The following is a 22,542-nucleotide window of genomic DNA, read 5'->3' as shown; positions in this document are numbered from 1 at the left end:
TATATTTATATAGCGCTTTTCTCTAGTGACTCAAAGCGCTTTACATAGTGAAACCCAATATCTAAGTTACATTCAAACCAGTGTGGGTGGCACTGGGAGCAGGTGGGTAAAGTGTCTTGCCCAAGGACACAACGGCAGTGACTAGGATGGCGGAAGCGGGAATCAAACCTGCAACCCTCAAGTTGCTGGCACGGCCGCTCTAACAACCGAGCTATGGACGAATTATATTTAGTGCTTTCAACAATCGGAATTAGAAGGCAGTTCTGTTGTTTCTACATCACATGGACACAGATAAGATCTTCTGGAGGAAAGTTCTGTGGTCAGAAGAAACAAAAACGGAGCTGTTTGGCCACAATACCCTGCAATATGTTTGGAGGAGAAAAGGTGAGGCTTTTAATTCCAGAAACACCAACCCTACCGTTAAGCATGGTGGTGGTAGTAGTATTATGCTCTGGGCCTGTTTTGCTGCCAATGGAACTGGTGCTTTAAAGAGAGTAAATAGGACAATGAAAAAAGGACAAAACCCCCCAAATTCTTCAGGAAAAGCTAAAATCATCAGCCCGGAGGTTGGGTCTTGGGCACAGTTGGGTGTTCCAACAGGACAATGACCCCAAACAAGTCAAAAGTGGTAAAGGAATGGCTAAATCAGGCTAGAATGAAGGTTTTTAAATTGGCCTTCCCAAAGACCTGACTGGACCATGATGAAGAAACAAGTCCATATGGAAAAACCAACAAATATATATATACTCATAGGAGCCGATCTACCACATAAAAATGTCACTGTAACGTATTATTTTCGGGTCTCCCCATGTCTAGCATTAAAAGATTACAGTTGGTACAAAATGCGGCTGCTAGACTTTTGACAAGAACAAGAAAGTTTGATCACATTACGCCTGTACTGGCTCACCTGCACTGGCTTCCTGTGCACTTAAGATGTGACTTTAAGGTTTTACTACTTACGTATAAAATACTACACGGTCTAGCTCCATCCTATCTTGCCCATTGTATTGTACCATATGTCCCGGCAAGAAATCTGCGTTCAAAGGACTCCGGCTTATTAGTGATCCCCAAAGCCCAAAAAAAGTCTGCGGGCTGTAGAGCTTTTTCATTTCGGGCTCCAGTACTCTGGAATGCCCTCCCGGTAACAGTTCGAGATGCTACCTCAGTAGAAGCATTTAAGTCTCACCTTAAAACTCATTTGTATGCTCTAGCCTTTAAATAGACTCCCTTTTCAGACCAGTTGATCTGCCGTTTCTTTTCTTTTTCTTCTATGTCCCACTCTCCCTTGTGGAGGGGGTCCGGTCCGATCCGGTGGCCATGTACTGCTCGCCTGTGTATCGGCTGGGGACATCTCTGCGCTGCTGATCAGCCTCCTCTTGGGATGGTTTCCTGCTGGCTCCGCTGTGAACGGGACTCTCGCTGCTGTGTTGGATCCGCTTTGGACTGGACTCTCGCGACTGTGTTGGATCCATTATGGATTGATCTTTCACAGTATCATGTTCTCATAGTCATCATTGTCACCGATGTCCCACTGGGTGTGAGTTTTCCTTGCCCTTATGTGGGCCTACTGAGGATGTCGTAGTGGTTTGTGCAGCCCTTTGAGACACTAGTGATTTAGGGCTATATAAGTAAACATTGATTGATTGATTGAGTATTGGCTTTATTTTAACATATATATAGAGGTGGCGACTTGCCCAGGGTGTACTCTGCCTTCCACCCGATTGTAGCTGAGATAGGCGCCAGCGCCCCCCGCAACCCCGAAGGGGAATAAGCGGTAGAAAATGGATGGATGGATATATATATATACATATATATATATATATATATATATATATATATATATATATATATATATATATATATATATATTGTGCATTATTAAATTTTTTGAACAAAGAAAAACAATAGCCCCAGCCCACAAGTGGCCCCCGGGCCTGCACTGTGTGCACTTGAAACAATAAAACAACCATGCATCCTTTTGTCTCCGCCTACAATAGTTTTCCGAGAAATTAGATGGATTGGGTCAGGTTTCGAGTCCTTTCTTTTGAATCATTGACGCGGCACACTTCAGCCGCCTCTGCACATATCCCGCCTCCGCATGTGCGCTCGTTTGCCAAACTCCCGGCCGTCAGGAACACATGCACAATCTAATGTACTCCGAAAACACGCCATTAATGGTAAATCCTGCCTGGATTAAAAAAAAAAAAAAACAACCACGCTCAGTTTTGTCATCATGTTGATGATTTTTAGCTGTTAGCCATGCAAAAATAAACCTGGAGCGGTTGTTTACTCAGTGGACTGCCACGCATCAAGTGTCCTGTCAGAACGAATTAACTCTTTCACACTGCAATCAATCATTTACTCCGTTGCATCTTCGAAGTTCACCGTCTTCGCCGTCGCCATGTCGTCGTGTGCAGTCTCTAATTGGAAGCTGAGGAAAAGGTTAAGTAACAGGAGGCGCAACGTATGACACCGACTGGATGTGTAGGAGTGATGGATGCTGTTTAATCGCTTCCATTAACTTTTTTTTCTTTTTAATAAATGTGCACGATAATGTGATCCGGCACTTCCCTGTCTCCGGGGCTAATGACTTGATTCACGCTGAAGTAGTGTTTACGTGGATTCTATCAGAATGCAAACAAGACAAGAGTCCAACAGTGCGTGGTACCTGACAGTTAAAGACTGCATGACTAAACCTGCTTTGATACCCTCGTGCAAGTGATGTGCAAAATGTGACTTGTTTTTGATCATCGTCACTCCCGTTGGTTAGTGGGATGCATTATGCAAATTAGGCAATCTGCATGACGGTTTAAAGGGGAACATTATCACGATTTCAAAAGGGTTAAAAACAAACATCAGTTCCCAGTGGCTTGTTGTATTTTTTGAAGTTTTTTTCTAAATTTTACCGCTCACGGAATATCCCTAAATAAAGCTTTAAAGTGCCTTATTTTCGCTATCTTCGAAACCACTATCCATTTCCCTGTGACGTCACACAGTGCTGCCAATGTAAACAAACAATGGGAATACCACAGCAAGATATAGCGACATTAGCTCGGATTCAAACTCGTATTTCAGCGACTTAAGCGATTCAACAGATTACGCATGTATTGAAACAGATGGTTGGAGTATGAAAGTATTGAAGAAGAAACTGAAGCTATTGAGCGAATAGCTATTGACGCTATTCATAGCCATAGCATGGCCGAATAGCTGCGTTAGCATCGCCGGTAAAATGTGCGGACCAAACGATCAGGACTTTCGCATCTCGTGACACTGGAGCAACTTAAATCCGTCGATTGGTAAGTGTTTGTTTCCCATTAAATGTGGGTGGAAGGAAACGTAATATAGTTGCAAATGCATCTACAGGTTATCCATACATCTCTGTACCATGTCTGCTTTAGCACCGCCGGTAAATAGCATGTGAGCATCGATTAGCGTAGCATGTTAGCATCGATTAGCTGGCAGTCAACATCAACAAAACTCACCTTTGTGATTTCGTTGACTATCGTTGCAAATGCATCTGCAGGTTATCCATACATCTCTGTGCCATGTCTGTCTTAGCATCGCCGGTCAAATGTGGAGACACTCTGGTACATTCAATGGGGGTCTGGCGGCAGACACTTTGGCATCTTGGGGCCAGTGGTGCAACTTGAATCCCTCCCTGTTAGTGTTGTTACACCCTCCGACAACACACCCACGAGGCATGATGTCTCCAAGGTTCCAAAAAATAGTCAAAAAAACGGAAAATAACAGAGCTGAGACCCGGTGTTTGTAATGTGTTGAAAATGAAAATGGTGGGTGTGTTACCTCGGCGACGTCACATTCTGACGTCATCGCCTCCAGCGCGTTAAACAAAAAGGCGTTTAATTCGCCAAAATTCACCCATTTAGAGTTCGGAAATCGGTTAAAAAAATAGATGGTCTTTTTTCTGCACCATCAAGGTATATATTGACGCTTACATAGGTCTGCTGATAATGTTCCCCTTTAAGGGAAAAAAAAAATGTAGATCGTCGATGCATGAGCCAACAAAGAAGAATATTCTTTATTCGGAAACACTTTAGTATGGGGAACACATATTCACCATTAATTAGATGCTTATTAACATGCAATATAGTAACATATTGACTCTTATTTACTTCATAATAAGTACTTATTAATGCCTTATTCTGCATGGCCTTATTATTCAACCAGTAAGCCATTCACTAAGAGTCTTCACTCAATAACCTCTGAATTATTGCTTATTAGTAACTCTAACCCTAACCCTTATATGTTAATTAGTCATTATTAAGTACTTATTAATGGCTTATTCTGCATGACATTATTATTTAACCAGTAAGCCGTTAACTAGGGTTAGGGACGGCGTGGCGCAGTGGGAGAATGGCCGTGCGAAACCCGAGGGTCCTTGGTTCAAATCCCACCTAGTACCAACTTAGTCACGTCCGTTGTGTCCTGAGCAAGACACTTCACCCTTGCTCCTGATGGATGCTGGTTGGCGCCTTGCATGGCAGCTCCCTCCATCAGTGTGTGAATGTGTGTGTGAATGGGTAAATGTGGAAGTAGTGTCAAAGCGCTTTGAGTACCTTGAAGGTAGAAAAGCGCTATACAAGTACAACCCATTTATTTATTTATTTAACTAGGAGTCTTCCCTCAATAACCTCTGAATTATTGCTTATTAGTAACTCTCACCCTAACCCTTATATGTTAATTAGTCATGATTACGTACTTATTAATGCCTTATTCTGCATGACATTATTATTTAACCAGTAAGCCGTTAACTAGGAGTGTTCCCTCAATAACCTCTGAATTATTGCTTATTAGTAACTCTAACCCTAAACCTTATATGTTAATTAGTCATTATTAAGTACTTATTAATGTCTTATTCTGCATGATATTATTATACAACCAGTAAGCCATTAACTAAGAGTCTTCCCTCAATAACCTCATATTACATTACAATACTGTTATGATCCGCTCCTCGGATCATTCCATATTCGTGTTTTGTTCCATTTTTGTATTATAGTCTGCCAATGTTTGCCTTAGTTCCTTGTTTAGTCTGTTACCATGGTCGCTCATTAGTTTTCACCTGACCCTTGTTTTCGACGCACACCTGTTGTTGCTGATTACTGCCTTATTTAAGTCTCCCCCTTTTGTTATTTCGTTCTCGGTTCGGAATTTGCTCTCATGCAACAAGAGCCGACTGCTTTCCATGCTCTTTTCGCTACCTTTCGCGCTACGCTTTATTTCATTCCTAGTTCTCATGCTAGTTGTTTTGTTTTCCCTTTTTGCGCCTTTGTGCCAAGTGTTAGTGTTCCTGTCAGTTTCCCTAGCATCCATGCTAGCGCCTTTTGTTTGCCTTTTCTGCCTAGCACCAGTGTTTGTGTTTGTAGCCTTTGATAAGTTAAATAAATCCTTTATTTCTTACCTTACGCTGTGTTCTAGCCCGACGTATCCTTGGAAGAACAAATCCGGCATCACTATGCCCAGCAAACGTCACAATTACATTACATTACTAATTCTGGTAGGTAATACATAAAGTAAAATAAAATAAATAAATAAATATTTAACTAATAATAATAATAATAAATGAATAATAATAAATCAATAAAAACGTTTAAAAATAAAGGTAATACATACTAATGCATTACTAATATTAATACGGCATAGCTCGGTTGGTAGAGCAGCCGTGCCAGCAACTTGAGGGTTGCAGGTTCGATTCCCGCTTCCGCCATCCTAGTCACTGCCGTTGTGTCCTTGGGCAAGACACTTTACCCACCTGCTCCCGGTGCGACCCACACTGGTTTAAATGTAACTTAGATATTGGGTTTCACTATGTAAAGCGCTTTGAGTCACTAGAGAAAAGTGCTATATAAATATACTTCACTTCACTTCACATACATTGCATTAATAATAAGCAATAATGATTGCTTACTAGTAACCCTAACACTAACCCGTATATGTTCCCCTAGTGAACAAATAACTTAAATTAAGTCTTTGTTACTTAAATAAACAACTCATTTCACTAGAACTAAGGGCCCAAGCCCAACTCCTGAAAAACAACCCCACATCATAATTCCTCCGCTGACCTGTCAGTTTACGTGGTAAATGATAAATGGGTTGTACTTTTTTAGCTCTTTTCTACTTTCAAAGCACTCAAAGCGTTTTGACACTATTTCCACATTCACCCATTCACACACACATTCACACCCTGATGGCGGGAGCTGCCATGCAAAGCGCTAACCACGACCCTTCAGGAGCAAGGGTGAAGTGTCTCGTTCAAGGACACAACAGACGTGACTAGGTTGGTAGAAGCCGGGGATCGAACCAGGAACCGGCCACGGCCACTCGACCAACCGTACCACTCCGTCCCGTAACATATTCATTCATGATGAATATGTTCACCTATGTTAAAGTGTTACCCTTTTTTCTGATACAGTTGCTTTGACTTTTGGGGGTTTATGGTTCCTTTACATTGGAGCAAAGTTGTTTCTGGATGAGAGTTACAGTGCAGCCACTTTTGTTAGCACACTAGGGATGTACTGTATTTTCGATACGGTGATGTTTTGGTGAATTTACTGAGAAATTTGTGAAACTGAAACAATACAAAAAGAATCCCGTTGTAAGTTGATAATATTGATTGTCAGTTGGCATTAAGGTTGTACTTTAAACCGGTAGTAGTATAGTACCGCGATACTAATAGATAGATAGATAGAAAGTACTTTATTGATTCCTTCAGGAGAGTTCCCTCAGGAAAATTAAAATTAATCATATTCGGTACTATACCGCCTCAGAAAAGTATCGGTCCTAAATTTGTGGTATCATCCAAAACTAATGTAAAGTATCAAACAACACACTACAAAAAGTCAGTGTTCAAAAACAAAAACAAAAAATACAAAAACGAGGGGTATTTTACTTGAACTAAGCAAAATTATCTGCCAATAGAACAAGAAAATCCAGCTTGTCAAGACTTTCCAAAACAAGTTAAAATTAGCTAACCTCAATGAACCCAAAAATACCTTAAAATAAGTATATTCTCACTAAAAGCAAGTGCACTTTTCTTGGTAGAAAAAAAGTAGCGGGGGGTGTATATTGGAGCGTCCTGGAGAAGTTAGTGCTGCAAGGGGTTCTGGGTATTTGTCATGTTGTATTTATGTTGTGTTACGGTGCAGATGTTCTCCCGAAATGTGCTTGTCATTCATGTTTTGGTCTGCGACTTGTCCAGGGTGTACGCCGCCCTTCGCCTGATTGTAGCTGAGTAGGCACCAGCACCCCCCGCCACTCCAAAAGGGATTAAGCGGTTGAAAATAGATGGATGGATTCTTGTTTGGTGTGGGTTCACAGTGTGGCGCATATTTGTAACTGTTAAAGTTGTTTATACGGCCACCCTCAGTGTGATCTGTATGGCTGTTGACCAAGTATGCGTTGCATTCACTTGTGGCAGTGCCTTTAAGGTTTATTGGCACTTTGAACTTCTCCCTACATTCGTGTATCACTCTGTACAGCAGCGTTTTAAAAAGTCATTGATTTTACTTTTTGAAACCGAAACCGATAATTTCCGATATCACATTGAGCGCTGCAAGCTAGTTGCTAATGACGCTATTCAATAAAAGTTCATTAATATAGCCCTTAATCACGAGTGTCTCAAAGGGCTGCACAAGCCACAACGACATCCTCGGCTCAGATCCCACATCAGGGCAAAGAAAAACTCAACTCAATGTGATCCATTGAGAAACCTTGGAGGGGACCGCAGATGTGGGGACCGGTGCAATGGATGTCGAGGGGATCTAGTAATAATAGTGTGAGAGTCCTGTCCATAGTGGATCTAACATAATAGTGTAAGAGTTCAGTCCATAGTGGATCTAACATAATAGTGTAAGAGTCCAGTCCATAGTGGATCCAGCATAATATTGTGAGAGTCCAGTCCATAGTGGATCTAACATAATAGTGTGAGAGTCCTGTCCATAGTGGATCTAACATAATCGTGAGAGTACAGTCGATAGTGGATCTAACATAACAGTGAGAGGCCAGTCCATAGTGGATCTAACATAATAGTGAGAGTCCAGTCCATAGTGGATCTAACATAATAGTGAGAGTCCAGTCCATAGTGGATCTAACATCAGAATCAGAATCAGACATACTTTATTAATCCCCGAGGGGAAATAAACATTTTCAGCACAATCCCATTCAAGATCAGACAATAATAGTAAGAGTCAAGTCCATAGTGGATCTAACATAATAGTAAGAGTCCAGTCCATAGTGGATTTAACATGATAGAGAGAGGCCAGTCCATAGTTGATCTAAAATAATAGTGACAATCCAGTCCATAGTGGATCTAAAATAATAGTGAGAGCCCAGTCCCTAGTGGATCTAACAAAATAGTGAGAAAGTACAGTCCATAGTGGATCCAACATAATAGTGAGAGTCCAGTCCATAGTGGATCTAACATAATAGTGAGAGCCCAGTCCCTAGTGGATCTAACAAAATAGTGAGAGTCCAGTCCATAGTGGATCCAACATAATAGTCAGAGTCCAGTCCATAGTGGATCTAACATAATAGTGAGAGTCCAGTCCATAGTGGATCTAACATAATAGTGAGAGTCCAGTCCATAGTGGATCTAACATAATAGTGAGAGGCCAGTCCATAGTGGTTCTAACATAATAGTGAGAGCCCAGTCCATAGTGGATCTAACATAATAGTGAGAGGCCAGCCCATAGTGGATCTAACATAATTGTGAGAGCCCAGTCCATAGTGGATCTAACATAATAGTGACAATTCAGTCCATAGTGGATCTAAAATAATAGTGAGAGCCCAGTCCCTAGTGGATCTAACAAAATAGTGAGAAAGTACAGTCCATAGTGGATCCAACATAATAGTGAGAGTCCAGTCCATAGTGGATCTAACATAATAGTGAGAGCCCAGTCCCTAGTGGATCTAACAAAATAGTGAGAGTCCAGTCCATAGTGGATCCAACATAATAGTCAGAGTCCAGTCCATAGTGGATCTAACATAATAGTGAGAGTCCAGTCCATAGTGGATCTAACATAATAGTGAGAGTCCAGTCCATAGTGGATCTAACATAATAGTGAGAGTCCAGTCCATAGTGGATCTAACATAATAGTGTGAGAGTCCATCCCATAGTGGATCTAATATAATAGTGAGAGTCCAGTCCATAGTGGATCTAATATAATAGTGACAGTCCAGTCCATAGTGGATCTAACATAATAGTGTGAGAGTCCAGTCCATAGTGGATCTAACATAATAGTGAGAGTCCAGTCCATACTGGATCTAACATAATAGTGAGAGTCCAGTCCATAGTTGATCTAACATAATAGTGTGAGAGTCCAGTCCATAGTGGATCCAATATAATAGTGAGAGTCCAGTCCATAGTGGATGTAATATAATAATGACGGTCCAGTCCATAGTGGATCCAACATAATAGTGTGAGAGTCCAGTCCATAGTGGATCTAACATAATAGTGAGAGTCCAGTCCATAGTGGATCTAACATAATAGTGAGAGTCCAGTCCGTAGTGGATCCAACATAATAGTGACAGAGTCCAGTCCACAGTGGGGCCAGCAGGGGATCATCTTGAGTTGAGACAGGTCATTAGTGCACATATGTCCCCAACTGATGCACAAATGAGTGGTCCACCCTGGGTCTCGACTTTGAACAACTAGCGCGTCATCTGTGGTCACCTGATAGCCTCTCCACGCAGGAAAGCAGGAAAGAGACGGCAGATCAACTGGTCTGAAAGGGATTATTTAAAAGCAAGAGTATACAAATGAGTTTTAAGATGGGACGTAGGTAGCATCTTTGTTACCGGGAGTGCATTCCAGAGTACTGGAGCCCCAATAGAAAGAGCCCTACAGCCTGCAGACTTTTTTTGGGCTCTGGGAATCTCTAATAAGCCTGGAGTTCTTAGAACGCAGAGTTCTTGCCGAGACATATGGTGCAATACAATCATCAAGATAGGCTGAAGCTAGACCTTTTTTTTAGTAAAACCTTTAAGTCACAATAAGCCAGTGCAGGTGAGCCAGTACAGGCCTAATATGATCCAACTAGCTGTCAACTAACTTGTGCATTAATTCCCAGCTGGGAACTAGGCTGCTGATAATGAAAATCATTAAGTTGCGTGATGTTCTGCAAACAATACCAAGGTTGTGTCTCCAGCCATCGCATCGGCCGTCTGGATTACTTCAACCGACCAGGTCGTCTGGTTTCAAATGACGAAAAACTTTGCAATGGTGTTTTTTTTTTAAAAGTTGTCTCTGTCTGGTGTGTGTTTGTGCTGATGCGGCGTCTCCCCCAGCCTCCAGGTGGCCCGGGCCCATTAGGCACGCTTTTATGGCCCGCGCGGCGGAGAGCGAGGGACCGTCGTCGTGATGGGCGTCGCGTCTTGACGCCAGCTGGCAAACGACGCGCTAGTGCGTCCTTGGGAATCGAGGCCAGACTTGTGGCCGGCCGGGGAGTCGTTTACAATTTTTCAGGGGCCAGGCTGTGACGGCGCCTCGTCCGGGCCTTATTAAGTCGCATAATGTGCAATGATGCCGCGCTCGAAACAGAATTAAGATCCCTTCGAGTGAGGACGCGCTTGTTGTCACGTCCTGAAACAACACCTCCCTTACAGGCTCATTAAGCTCTAATGTAGGAATCCATCATTTAGGACTGACCGCCTTCTGTTTTATGCACACGGCGAGTATCCGATAATGTCCGGGCGGACACATAAAGACGTTGTTTTTCAACCCGGGGTGTCAGAAGACGATCCGGGGCGGACAAAAAGAGGATTATGAATTCATCTAAATGGCTCATTCAAAGGCGGCCCATCAATATTCCGTGTTTCTTTGTCGGGAGACGGCTTCGGGCTTAACAAGGGGATCCAACAGATAGAGGATCAAAAAAAGTCGTCGGCCATTGTCCTTGAACTCTTAATGGTGCGCTAATATCGTGCGGTGTCAAGAGGAATTCTAACAAGAACGTCCCCAGTCCAACATCTTCCGTCCTCTTTCTGTCTTTGGACTTGGAAGGAGAGAGCTGCCCCCCACACACCCCCCCACCCTTATCATCACATTACCAAGTCAGGCACGCCTTGTGCATAATGGCCGTGTGCCATCTTTCATGCCACAGCCTGGATGAAGGAAGTCATTATGAGCGAGAGCGGCCAGCTTCTGTGCACGCCGTAGGACACACTTTTTTTTGGCTGGAGGCTCTGGAAAGATAAAGAACTTTAGCCCAAGGATCTGAAGACAAACAGTATGATATCCGAGAGGGCTGTTTTTTTTTCCCCCCAAAAGTCTGTAGCTCACGACTCGATTTAGAAACACAGTTCCCTTCACGCATACTTGCCAACCTTGAAACCTCCGAATTTGGGAGCTGGGGGGGTTTGAGGTGGTAGTGTGGGGGGGGTATATATTTTCAAGTTTTTAAATATTTCTTATGTATATATATATATATTTATACATTGCCGCATTGCTGGCAGTAAGTCGGACACGTTTCCAGTGAGGGTTGGACTCCGCCAAGGCTGTCCTTTGTCACCAATTCTGTTCATAACTTTTATGGACAGAATTTCTAGGCGCAGCCAAGGTGTTGAGGGGTTCCGGTTTGGTAGCCGCAGGATTAGGTCTCTGCTTTTTGCAGATGATGTAGTCCTGATGGCTTCATCTGACCGGGATCTTCAGCTCTCGCTGGATCGGTTCGCAGCCGAGTGTGAAGCGACCGGAATGAGAATCAGCACCTCCAAGTCCGAGTCCATGGTTCTCGCCCGGAAAAGGGTGGAGTGCCATCTCCGGGTTGGGGAGGAGACCCTGCCCCAAGTGGAGGAGTTCAAATACCTAGGAGTCTTGTTCACGAGTGAGGGAAGAGTGGATGGTGAGATCGACAGGCGGATCGGTGTGGCGTCTTCAGTAATGCGGACGTTGTATCGATCCGTTGTGGTGAAGAAGGAGCTGAGCCGGAAGGCAAAGCTCTCAATTTACCGGTCGATCTACGTTCCCATCCTCACCTATGGTCATGAGCTTTGGGTCATGACCGAAAGGATAAGATCACGGGTACAAGCGGCCGAAATGAGTTTCCTCCGCCGGGTGTAGGGTCTCTCCCTTAGAGATAGGGTGAGAAGCTCTGCCATCCGGGAGGAGCTCAACGTAAAGCCGCTGCTCCTCCACATCGAGAGGAGCCAGATGAAGTGGTTCGGGCATCTGGTCAGGATGCCACCCGAACGCCTCCCTAGGGAGGTGTTTAGGGCACGTCCAGCTGGTAGGAGGCCACGGGGAAGACCCAGGACACGTTGGGAAGACTATGTCTCCCGGCTGGCCTGGGAACGCCTCGGGATCCCCTGGGAAGAGCTAGACGAAGTGGCTGGAGATAGGGAAGTCTGGGCTTCCCTGCTTAGGCTGCTGCCCCCGCGACCCGACCTCGGATAAGCGGAAGATGATGGATGGATGGATGGATGGATTTATACATACAGTGGGGCAAAAAAGTATTTAGTCAGCCAGCGATTGTGCAAGTTCTCCCACTTAAAATGATGACAGAGGTCTGTAATTTTCATCATAGGTACACTTCAACTGTGAGAGACAGAATGTGGAAAAAAAAATCCAGGAATTCACATTGTAGGAATTTTAAATAATTTATTTGTAAATTATGGTAGAAAATAAGTATTTGGTCGACCATTCAAAGCTCTCACTGATGGAAGGAGGTTTTGGCTGAAAATCTCACGATACATGGCCCCATTCATTCTTTCCTTAACACGGATCAATCGTTCTGTCCTCATAGCAGAGAAACAGCCCCAAAGCATGATGTTTCCACCCCCCATGCTTCACAGTAGGTGTGGTGTTCTTGGGATGCAACTCAGTATTTTTCTTCCTCCAAACACGACGAGTTGAGTGTATACCAAAAAGTTCTATTTTGGTTTCATCTGACCACATGACAATCTCCAAATCCTCTGCTGTATCATCCATGAATCCATTTTGGTATAAACTCAACTCGTCATGTTTGGAGGAAGAAGAATACTGAGTTGCATCCCAAGAACACCAAACCTACTGTGAAGCATGGGGGTGGAAACATCATGCTTTGGGGCTGTTTTTCTGCTAAGGGGACAGGACGATTGATCCGTGTTAAGGAAAGAATGAATGGGGCCATGTATCGTGAGATTTTCAGCCAAAACCTCCTTCCATCAGTGAGAGCTTTGAATGGTTGACCAAATACTTATTTTCCACCATAATTTACAAATAAATTCTTTAAAATTCCTACAATATGAATCCCTGGATTTTTTTTCACATTCTGTCTCTCACAGTTGAAGTGTACCTATGATGAAAATGACAGACCTCTGTCATCATTTTAAGTGGGAGAACTTGCACAATCGGAGGCTGACTAAATAATTTTTTGCCCCACTGTATATATATATATATATATATATATATATATATATATATATATATATTATATATATATACACACACACACACCCGCACCTGCTGCTTGGGTTGGGTTCTCTGGGTGGGGCCGTACTCTAGCTCCCACGCACACTGGGAGTCAAATATATTGTACATACAAACACACATATACTCACACACGCACCGTTATTCAAACATACATACATAGGTACCTACGCTCCCACATACATACACAAATACAGTACATACTTACATACTCAAAGTTTGTACATCCACGCGCACATTCACGGTACTAACATACATATACTGTACATATACATTCCCTGTACAAACATACATATACACATACATGTACATATACATTCACTGTACAAACATACATATACACATACATGTACATATACATTCATTGTACAAACATACATATACACATACATGTACATATACATTCACTGTACAAACATACATATACACATACATGTACATATACATTCACTGTACAAACATACATATACACATACATGTACATATACATTCACTGTACAAACATACATATACACATACATGTACATATACATTCATTGTACAAACATACATATACACATACATGTACATATACATTCACTGTACAAACATACATATACACATACATGTACATATACATTCACTGTACAAACATACATATACACATACATGTACATATACATTCACTGTACAAACATACATGTACATATACCTTCACTGTACAAACATACATATACACATAGATGTACATATACATTCACTGTACAAACATACATATACACATACATGTACATATACATTCACTGTACAAACATACATATACACATACATGTACATATACATTCCACTGTACAAACATCCAATCCAATCCACTTTATTTATATAGCACATTTAAACAACAATAATGTTTCCAAAGTGCTGCAAAGCCATGTTAAAAACAGTATTTCAAAAAAACAATATTACGCTCCACCAATGACTGAATAAAAACAAAAAATAAATAAATATAAAACCAATATAAAAAAAAAACACTGTACAAACATACATATACACATACATGTACATATACATTCCACTGTACAAACATTCATATACACATTCTGTCAACATCAAACATATATTAATGTGGTTGCCCTAGGGGAAACTGGGTAACACATGGCACACTGAAAAAGCTTAACCCATTGTTACTATAACAATCTACAAGATTAATATAGGTTGCCTCTCTCTCTCTCTCTCTCTCTCTCTCTCTTCCCCTCCATCTTTCTCTTTTATCTCTAGTTATCATTATGTATATGTATTATTGCATTTGAACAACTGTATTGTTGATAATAGAGGACAATTATTGGTATTGTTCATTTTGAAAAGCGCTATTTCTATTGGTGTGTTTAATGTTCCATTTATAGCGTAAATATGGTCATTGTCATTTCTCTATTATTACTTATTTCGCTTACTGCTTCTTTGCTATCACTTTTACCGTCATATTTGTACATATCCTATGTGCTGGTGTGGTTCTATTGTTGTGTTTGTTTTTTGTTGTTATTGTTGTGTTTGCTGTTGTTGTTTTTGTCTCTCTGTCTAATCCCCCTCTGTTTTTTTTTTGTTTTTTTTTCCCTTTCCATCCCCTCCTGCTCCGGCCCGGCTGCACCAAATGATAATATAAATACATTTAATAAAGTCAACTTCAAATAAGGCAATTAGAGAAGTATCCTACACTTCTCTTTTGTAAAGTACATCTATATATTATATATATATATACATATATATATATATATATATATGTTTTTTTTTTATCAAGTACCTCTTAGTGTTATGCTGATTGTTGCTTGCAGTAGTAAAAAGTTAGTTCCGGCATTGAACATGTTTTGTTTCTGACGTTGTCTTGTTGACTTGTTGACTACCGTATCAAGAAGTAGCCTGCCACGTTACGCCAAACACATCGGTAACGGTAACATCATTAAAAGTAATTAGATCACTTGTTACTAGTCACCTCTTTTTCCCCTAACACTGGTAAGAAGTACAATACTTACAGTACAAACACTTTTTAGGAAATCAACAAAACACCAGTCTGGCACATGCAACGTAATGACGAAGACTACTTCCTGACTATGGCCACTTGCAAATGAGACTCAAAAGTGAATAAAAAACACAGACTGTGATTTAATACAAAAAAACGCACACAATTACAGAAAATTGTTGCCTTTGAGTTGCGGTATCAATTCCCTGGTACCGTTAAATTGGCCCCGTATCAGCTCATATGTGACAGGTACCATCTCAAAGCACTGATTGGGATGTGCGATACACTCCTGATTTACAGGAAGCTTTGAAAACACGCCATGTATTGATTGTCATTTCCCGTCATTCTCCTTAATTCTCCCTCTCTCTCGTGGTCTTTTAGATAAAGAGTGAAAATCGGGGCGACCGCAGCGAAGGAGGAGAGGAAAGAGCGCGCCATGGCTGAGAGGATGATTGCTTCTCCAAGTAGTAAGTCGCAGCAGATATTCACAGTCAATTGTGTGTGTGTGTGTGTTTTTCCACCATCGCCGATTCATGTGTTCGTTTAACGCGATTTAAGTTCTGTTGTCTGAGACTAGAAGCTTTTAAGAGAAGGACTAAACACCACAAACTTGTTAACCTTCCTCTTGTGTTAGCTTTCTGTTACCATCTCTTATGTTAACGGGTCGGTTTTGACCCATGTCTTAAATCAGCTGTAAAATACACTAAAAACAATTATCTATCATCCAATTTTTTCTCAACTCTTGGTTACCTCGTTAGGCTTCCTTATCCTTGAAAATATTGGTTTTATTATTTTTGGTTTGGGCCATTGGGCCTTTTTTTGTCAGTATACCCCTCGATTTCAATTTTTAAAAATGGTAAAACGAACCTCAAGAGAATCATATAAATACAAAAAAAGGTTGTTGTGTTACCTAACTATTACTAAGGGGTATTAGAACACATCTCATAAATAAATGTGTTTTATTTATTTTTTCATTTTAAGAATTTTAACTATAGTAACATCTATGGTGTTACGGGTCAATTTCGACCCATATATATTTACTTCAAGAAAAAGGCTAAAATGTATTTTTTTCAGCAACAGAAATCCAACATCAAACAAACAACCAATCAAGCAAATGAAACCAAGAGAAATAGATTACTAGTTCCAAAACTAATAAAAAAACAAAATCAGAGTGGCAAAAAGTGACACTTTTAGTGTCCGTCTTTTGTTTGTTTTTGTACAGGATAACAAGGTAAAATGAGAATCCACTAAAGCTCACATGATTGGGAGAGGAGCTGGTTGTCAGTGTGTTCAGTTTTGGCTCTTATCATTGCTTTATCATCTTATTTTTATAACCGGGTCGAAACCGACCCTAACAACACCAAGGGCATAATTTCTACCAGAGCATTTTATAATTTAGTGAAAAAAAATGTAAATGTTTTATTTGGTTGACAAAGAGGTTCCTGACAAAGTCAAAAAGCTTTGATGCAAAACAATAAATGTACGTGGTGTTTTTATGCATTTACAAACTAAAACGGGTCGGCGCCGACCCTAACACAAGACGAAGGTTAAAAGCCTTCGCTGAATGAGCTTTCTTGGCGAGCCGCGTCTTGAACTTTGGCGTGCCTTCCTCACCTGAAACGCTTTGGCCTTTTTGTTTCTTCCTTAAATTTGTCACAACTGCACTTAGCGGGTGAAAAAAAAAAAAAAAGACTAATGCAGCTTTAGTGGATCGGTCAAAAGCCTTGTGGATCGCCACACTTTGCCATGAAATCATGAGATGATGGGAATCCATTGTAAACAGGTGCATTGGCATTGAACACAGGTGAGTCGAGCCTTAGAATGTGAAGGTGTTGCGCCACCGGTTGTTCCTCCAAGTGGCGCATTGGTAGCGTCGTGTGCCCGTTGCTCCAACACATTCATTAAAAAGATGTGCCTGGGTTTCAGGAACTGACCTCCGCATGTCCAGTGTTTCCCCCTGAAAATGTGGTAGTTAAGGTGGTGCCACCACAGCCTGGGGGAGGTCGGGGGGCAGTAGACCACAGACTCTGATTACATTGACCACATTGTTTATCAGGCCCTGCGATGAGGTGGCGACTTGTCCAGGGTGTACCCCGCCTTCCGCCCGATTGTAGCTGAGATAGGCACCAGCGCCACCCCGCGACCCCAAAGGGAATAAGCGGTAGAAAATTAATGGACAGTGTTTATTAAAACATAACCAAATGTCTTATATTGGACGGCGTGGCGCAGTGGGAGAGTGGCCGTGCGCAACCCGAGGGTCACTGGTTCAAATCCCACCTAGAACCAACCTCGTCACGTCTGTTGTGTCCTGAGCAAGACACTTCACCCTTGCTCCTGATGGGTGCTGGTTGGCGCCTTGCATGGCAGCTCCCTCCATCAGTGTGTGAATGTGTGTGTGAATGGGTAAATGTGGAAGTAGTGTCAAAGCGCTTTGAGTACCTTGAAGGTAGGAAAGCGCTATACAAGTACAACCCATTTATTATTTATTTATTTATATTAAATACAAATATTAGCGATATAAAGAAGCCTACAATTTTTGGTAGTTTTCCGCTCCATTTGCAAAATGGTGACATACGATAGATGTCTCGATATTTTTTTCTGTAAAGTATAAACAAAACACAAAACAGTCATAGTTACCTGAGATACTAAGTCATTGATATGACTTAGTAAGTCAATATTTTGACTTAGCAAGTCAATATTTTGACTTAGTAATTTGATGTCAGTTTGTCTAAACTGTCAGATGATGGCTTCTCCGATGTCTCCATCACGTCCAGAAGTCTCTTCTTTATCTGGACGTCTTCTTCTTCTACCGCATTCAGTTACTTTGTGTCAGGTTCGTCCCCGACAGTTTGGTTATGTTTTAGTTTTTTCCTTTGCATTTGTCTTTATTTCCTCTCTGTGTGTGTAGTATTTCCTGTCAGCGCTCTTATTTGGTCTGTTTCCTTTGTTTCTCCCTGAGCATTGTTTCCTCTCAGCTGTGGCTGATTGGCATCTGGCCATACCTGGTGTCAATCAGCCCACTCCTATTTTAACCTGCCTTACCATCCAGTCTGGGCTGGATTATTGTTGTCGCTCCTGTCGATGCTACCTGTCGGGTCGTGTCAATGCAGCGTTGCGGTAAGCTATATTTGGTAGCGGTTTGTAGCTTACTGTCTTTTGTTCCCTGTTTCCAAGTTTGTTTGTTCATAGCCAATTTTGTTATCTGCCTCATGCGCGCTTTTTGTTTGCACCCTTTTGGTTTTGTTCTTGTTTTAGTATTTTGATTAAATCATGTTTTTGTACTCAATGCCTGCCTCCTCCCCTACATTTTGGGGTTCGTCACCAACAAACTCTGACACTTTGTCTCCATTGGACGTTTTCCTTTTAGTCTGTCGTGCTTGTGGCTGTTGAGTGTTGCCTAGTGAAAAAGGGGTTTTACAAAATAACATTCAATAATCATGATTGCATTATTTGGGATAAACCCACTTTAGCACAGGTGTAAGATAGTGACATGTAATTTTTTTTTTTTTTTTGTCCTGTCCAGCTTCTCGTGCAAATCATATAGCAGATGCAGATGCACATATTGGCTGTTTAAATTTACTTTACAAAAGAGAAGTGTGGGATACTTCTCTTGTTGCTTTATTCGTCTTTGACTTTATTGAATGTATTTATATTATCATTTGGTGCAGCCGGGCCGGAGCAGGAGGGGATGGAAAGGGAAAAAAAAACAAAAAAAACCCCAGAGGGGGACAAGAGGGGGATTAGACAGAGAGACACAAACAACAACAGCAAACACAACAATAACAACAACAAGAGAGCAACATCAGCACATAGGATGAGTACAAATATGATGGTAAAAGTGATAACGAAGAAACAGTTAGCAAAATAAATAACAATACAGAAATGGCATATTTACACTATAAATGGAGCATTACAAATACCAATAGAAATAACACTGTTGAAAATTAACAATAACAATAATTTGCCTCTATTATCAACAATACGGTTGTTCAAATGCAACAATACATGTACGTAATGATAACTAAAGATACAAAATGACTGCCGAAAAATAAAGGGGAAGAAAGCGAAGCAACCTATTTTAACCTTGTAGATTGTTATAGTAGCAATCAGTTAAGCTTTTGTCAGTGTGCCATGTTTTACCCGGTTTCCCCTAGGGCATAGGTGTCAAATTCTGGCCCGTGGGCCAAATTTGGCCCGCCGTGTAATTTTATTTGGCCCTTGAGGCAATAATAAATTAAAATTAGAGCTACAGGTGCCCCTGTATCACCACATTCAACGCTAATTTTCATACTTGCCAACCCTCCTGATTTTCCCAGGAGACTCCCAAATTTCAGTCCCCCCCCCTGAAAATCTCCCGGGACAACCATTCTCCTGAATTCCCACTCGGACAACAATATTGGGGGCGTGCCTTAAAGGTACTGCTTTTAGCGTCCTCTACAACCTGTCGTCACGTCCGCTTTTCCTCCATACAAACAGCGTGCCGGCCCAGTCACGTAATATATGCGGCTTCTACACACACACACACAAGTGAATGCAAGGCATACTTGGTCGACAGCCATACAGGTCACACTGAGGGTGGCCGTATAAAGAACTTTAACACTGTTACTAATATGCGCCACACTGTGAACCCACACCCAACAAGAATGACAAACACATTTCGAGAGAACATCCGCACCGTAACACAACATAAACACAACAGAACAAATACCCAGAACCCCTTGCAGCACTAACAGGACGCTGCAATATACACTCCCGTCACCAACAAAACTGGATTTTGCATGTCACTATAAAGTTATATAAGCCTTGCTTGTTCAATACTCAATGCAAAACTTGTTTGGGTCCCTATTAAAAGGTTAAGTTGTTCAACTTTGGCCCGCGGCTTTGTTCAGTTTTAAATTTTGGCCCACTCTGTATTTGAGTTTGACACCCCTGCCCTAGGGCAACAATGTTAATATATGTTTGATGAAACATGATTATGTGCATTTGACAACAAATCAAATGGCCCCTCAACATTGTCAGGAAACAATTTGTGTCAATAAAGCACTTTGAGGTATTTTAATTTTGACAGAAAAAACCCAAAACATTTAATGTTTCTACAGTTTTACTTCAATCAATATTATTTATTACAGGAAACTACTTAGAGCTATATATATATATATATATATATATATATATATATATATATATATATATATGTATATATATATATATATATATATATATATAGAGCGTTTTCCGTTCGGGCTCCAGTACTCTGGAATGCCCTCCCGGTAACAGTTCGAGATGCCACCTCAGTAGAAGCATTTAAGTCTCACCTTAAAACTCATTTGTATACTCTAGCCTTTAAATAGACTCCCTTTTTAGACCAGTTGATCTGCCGTTTCTTTTCTTTTTCTTCTATGTCCCACTCTCCCTTGTGGAGGGGGTCCGGTCCGATCCGGTGGCCATGTACTGCTTGCCTGTGTATCGGCTGGGGACATCTCTGCGATGCTGATCCGCCTCCGCTTGGGATGGTTTCCTGCTGGCTCCGCTGTGAACGGGACTCTCGCTGCTGTGTTGGATCCGCTTTGGACTGGACTCTCGCGACTGTGTTGGATCCATTGTGGATTGAACTTTCACAGTATCATGTTAGACCCGCTCGACATCCATTGCTTTCCTCCTCTCTAAGGTTCTCATAGTCATCATTGTCACAGACGTCCCACTGGGTCATTATTGTCACCGACGTCCCACTGGGTGTGAGTTTTCCTTGCCCTTATGTGGGCCTACCGAGGATGTCGTGGTGGTTTGTGCAGCCCTTTGAGACACTAGTGATTTAGGGCTATATAAGTAAACATTGATTGATTGATTGATTGATAGAGTATTTTTAATTCAACCCTATTTATAGTTCGCTTGGTAGAGCGGCCGTGCCGGCAACTTCAGGGTTCCAGGTTCGATTCCCGCTTTCACTATCCTAGTAACTGCCATTGTGTCCTTAGGCAAGACACTTTACCCACCTGCTCCCAGTGCCACTCACACTGCTTTAAATTGAACTTAAAGATATTGGGTTTCACTATGTCAAGCGCTTTGAGTCACTAGAGAAAAGCGCTATATAAATATAATTCACTTCACTTCACTATTTAAATACATCTAAGACAGCTGAACTTGAATATATGCTTGCCGTCTTGACTTCTGATTCCAAAACAAGTATTTTTTTTGTCATACTGTTAATCAATGATCGTATTCAAACAAATGGGCAACATTTGATTCCACATCGTTGAAAGTGGTCATCGGAGAACATTTTATAGTTGCAGTGCCGTTCATATAAAAATGAACAATATATTGTGGATTGCTCCCATTTGAACCTTGTTGCTCTTGTACATCATTGGGCAAATCTTTGTCTGTGACCAGGCTGGCGGGGGTTGCATATTGATTGTAACGACCCGGAAGAGTTAGTGCTGCAAAGGATTCTGGGTATTTGTTCTGTTGTGCTCATGTTTTGTTACGGTGCGGATGTTCTCCCGAAATGTGTTTGTCATTCTTGTTTGGTGTGGGTTCACAGTGTGGCGCATAGTTGTAACAGTTAAAGTTATTTATACGGCCACCCTCAGTGTGACCTGTATGGCTGTTGACCAAGTATGCCTTGCATTCACTTGTGTGTGTGAAAAGCGTTAGATATTATGTGATTGGGCCGGCACACAGAGGAAGTGCCTTTAAGGTTGATTCGCGCTCAGTACATCCACCCACCTTCGTGTACACAGCGGCGTTTTAAAAAGTCACACATTTTACTTTTTAAAAACGATACTGATAATTTTGAAACCGATACTGATCATATTTTAAAGCATTTATCGGACAATGATATCGGAAGTCCGATGTTATCTGACATCTCTACTTTCTATTCTAAATTGAATGAATGTAGTTGATGGAGAACCGCCCCAGATCTGCGGGCATCGTTGGAAGTATAACAACACAACTCTACCGTAACCACTTCTTCCACCTGCTTCGACCGTTTGTCTGTACTTTCTACAAATCACTTTCAGTTGTTTTTGTGCTGTAATCTTTCCGGTGAGGAAATTCCCTAGATGTCCCTCCAAGTCCGTACCGTTCCAAAACAGGGTAAGAATGTCACCATACTTGGACTGGCAAGTTTCCC

At 41.5% G+C, this 22,542-nt stretch overlaps 1 protein-coding gene across 3 annotated transcripts in view; it reads left to right on the top strand.

The window, feature by feature from the left end:
- lingo2 (leucine rich repeat and Ig domain containing 2) overlaps positions 1-22,542 on the top strand; it is an 801,437-nt gene that overhangs the window by 425,024 nt on the left and 353,871 nt on the right. For all 3 annotated transcript variants that reach the window (XM_061891801.1, XM_061891802.1, XM_061891803.1), the window contains exon 4: positions 15,795-15,880. The gene's annotated coding sequence lies outside the window, so the exon portion shown is untranslated. The remainder of the gene's footprint in view (positions 1-15,794; positions 15,881-22,542) is intronic.

The sequence above is a fragment of the Nerophis ophidion genome, linkage group LG29 (assembly GCF_033978795.1).
Source record: "Nerophis ophidion isolate RoL-2023_Sa linkage group LG29, RoL_Noph_v1.0, whole genome shotgun sequence".
NCBI classification, from domain to species: domain Eukaryota; kingdom Metazoa; phylum Chordata; class Actinopteri; order Syngnathiformes; family Syngnathidae; genus Nerophis; species Nerophis ophidion.
The sequence above is the reverse complement of the archived record's forward strand: the minus strand, read 5'-3'. Positions and strand labels throughout refer to the sequence as shown.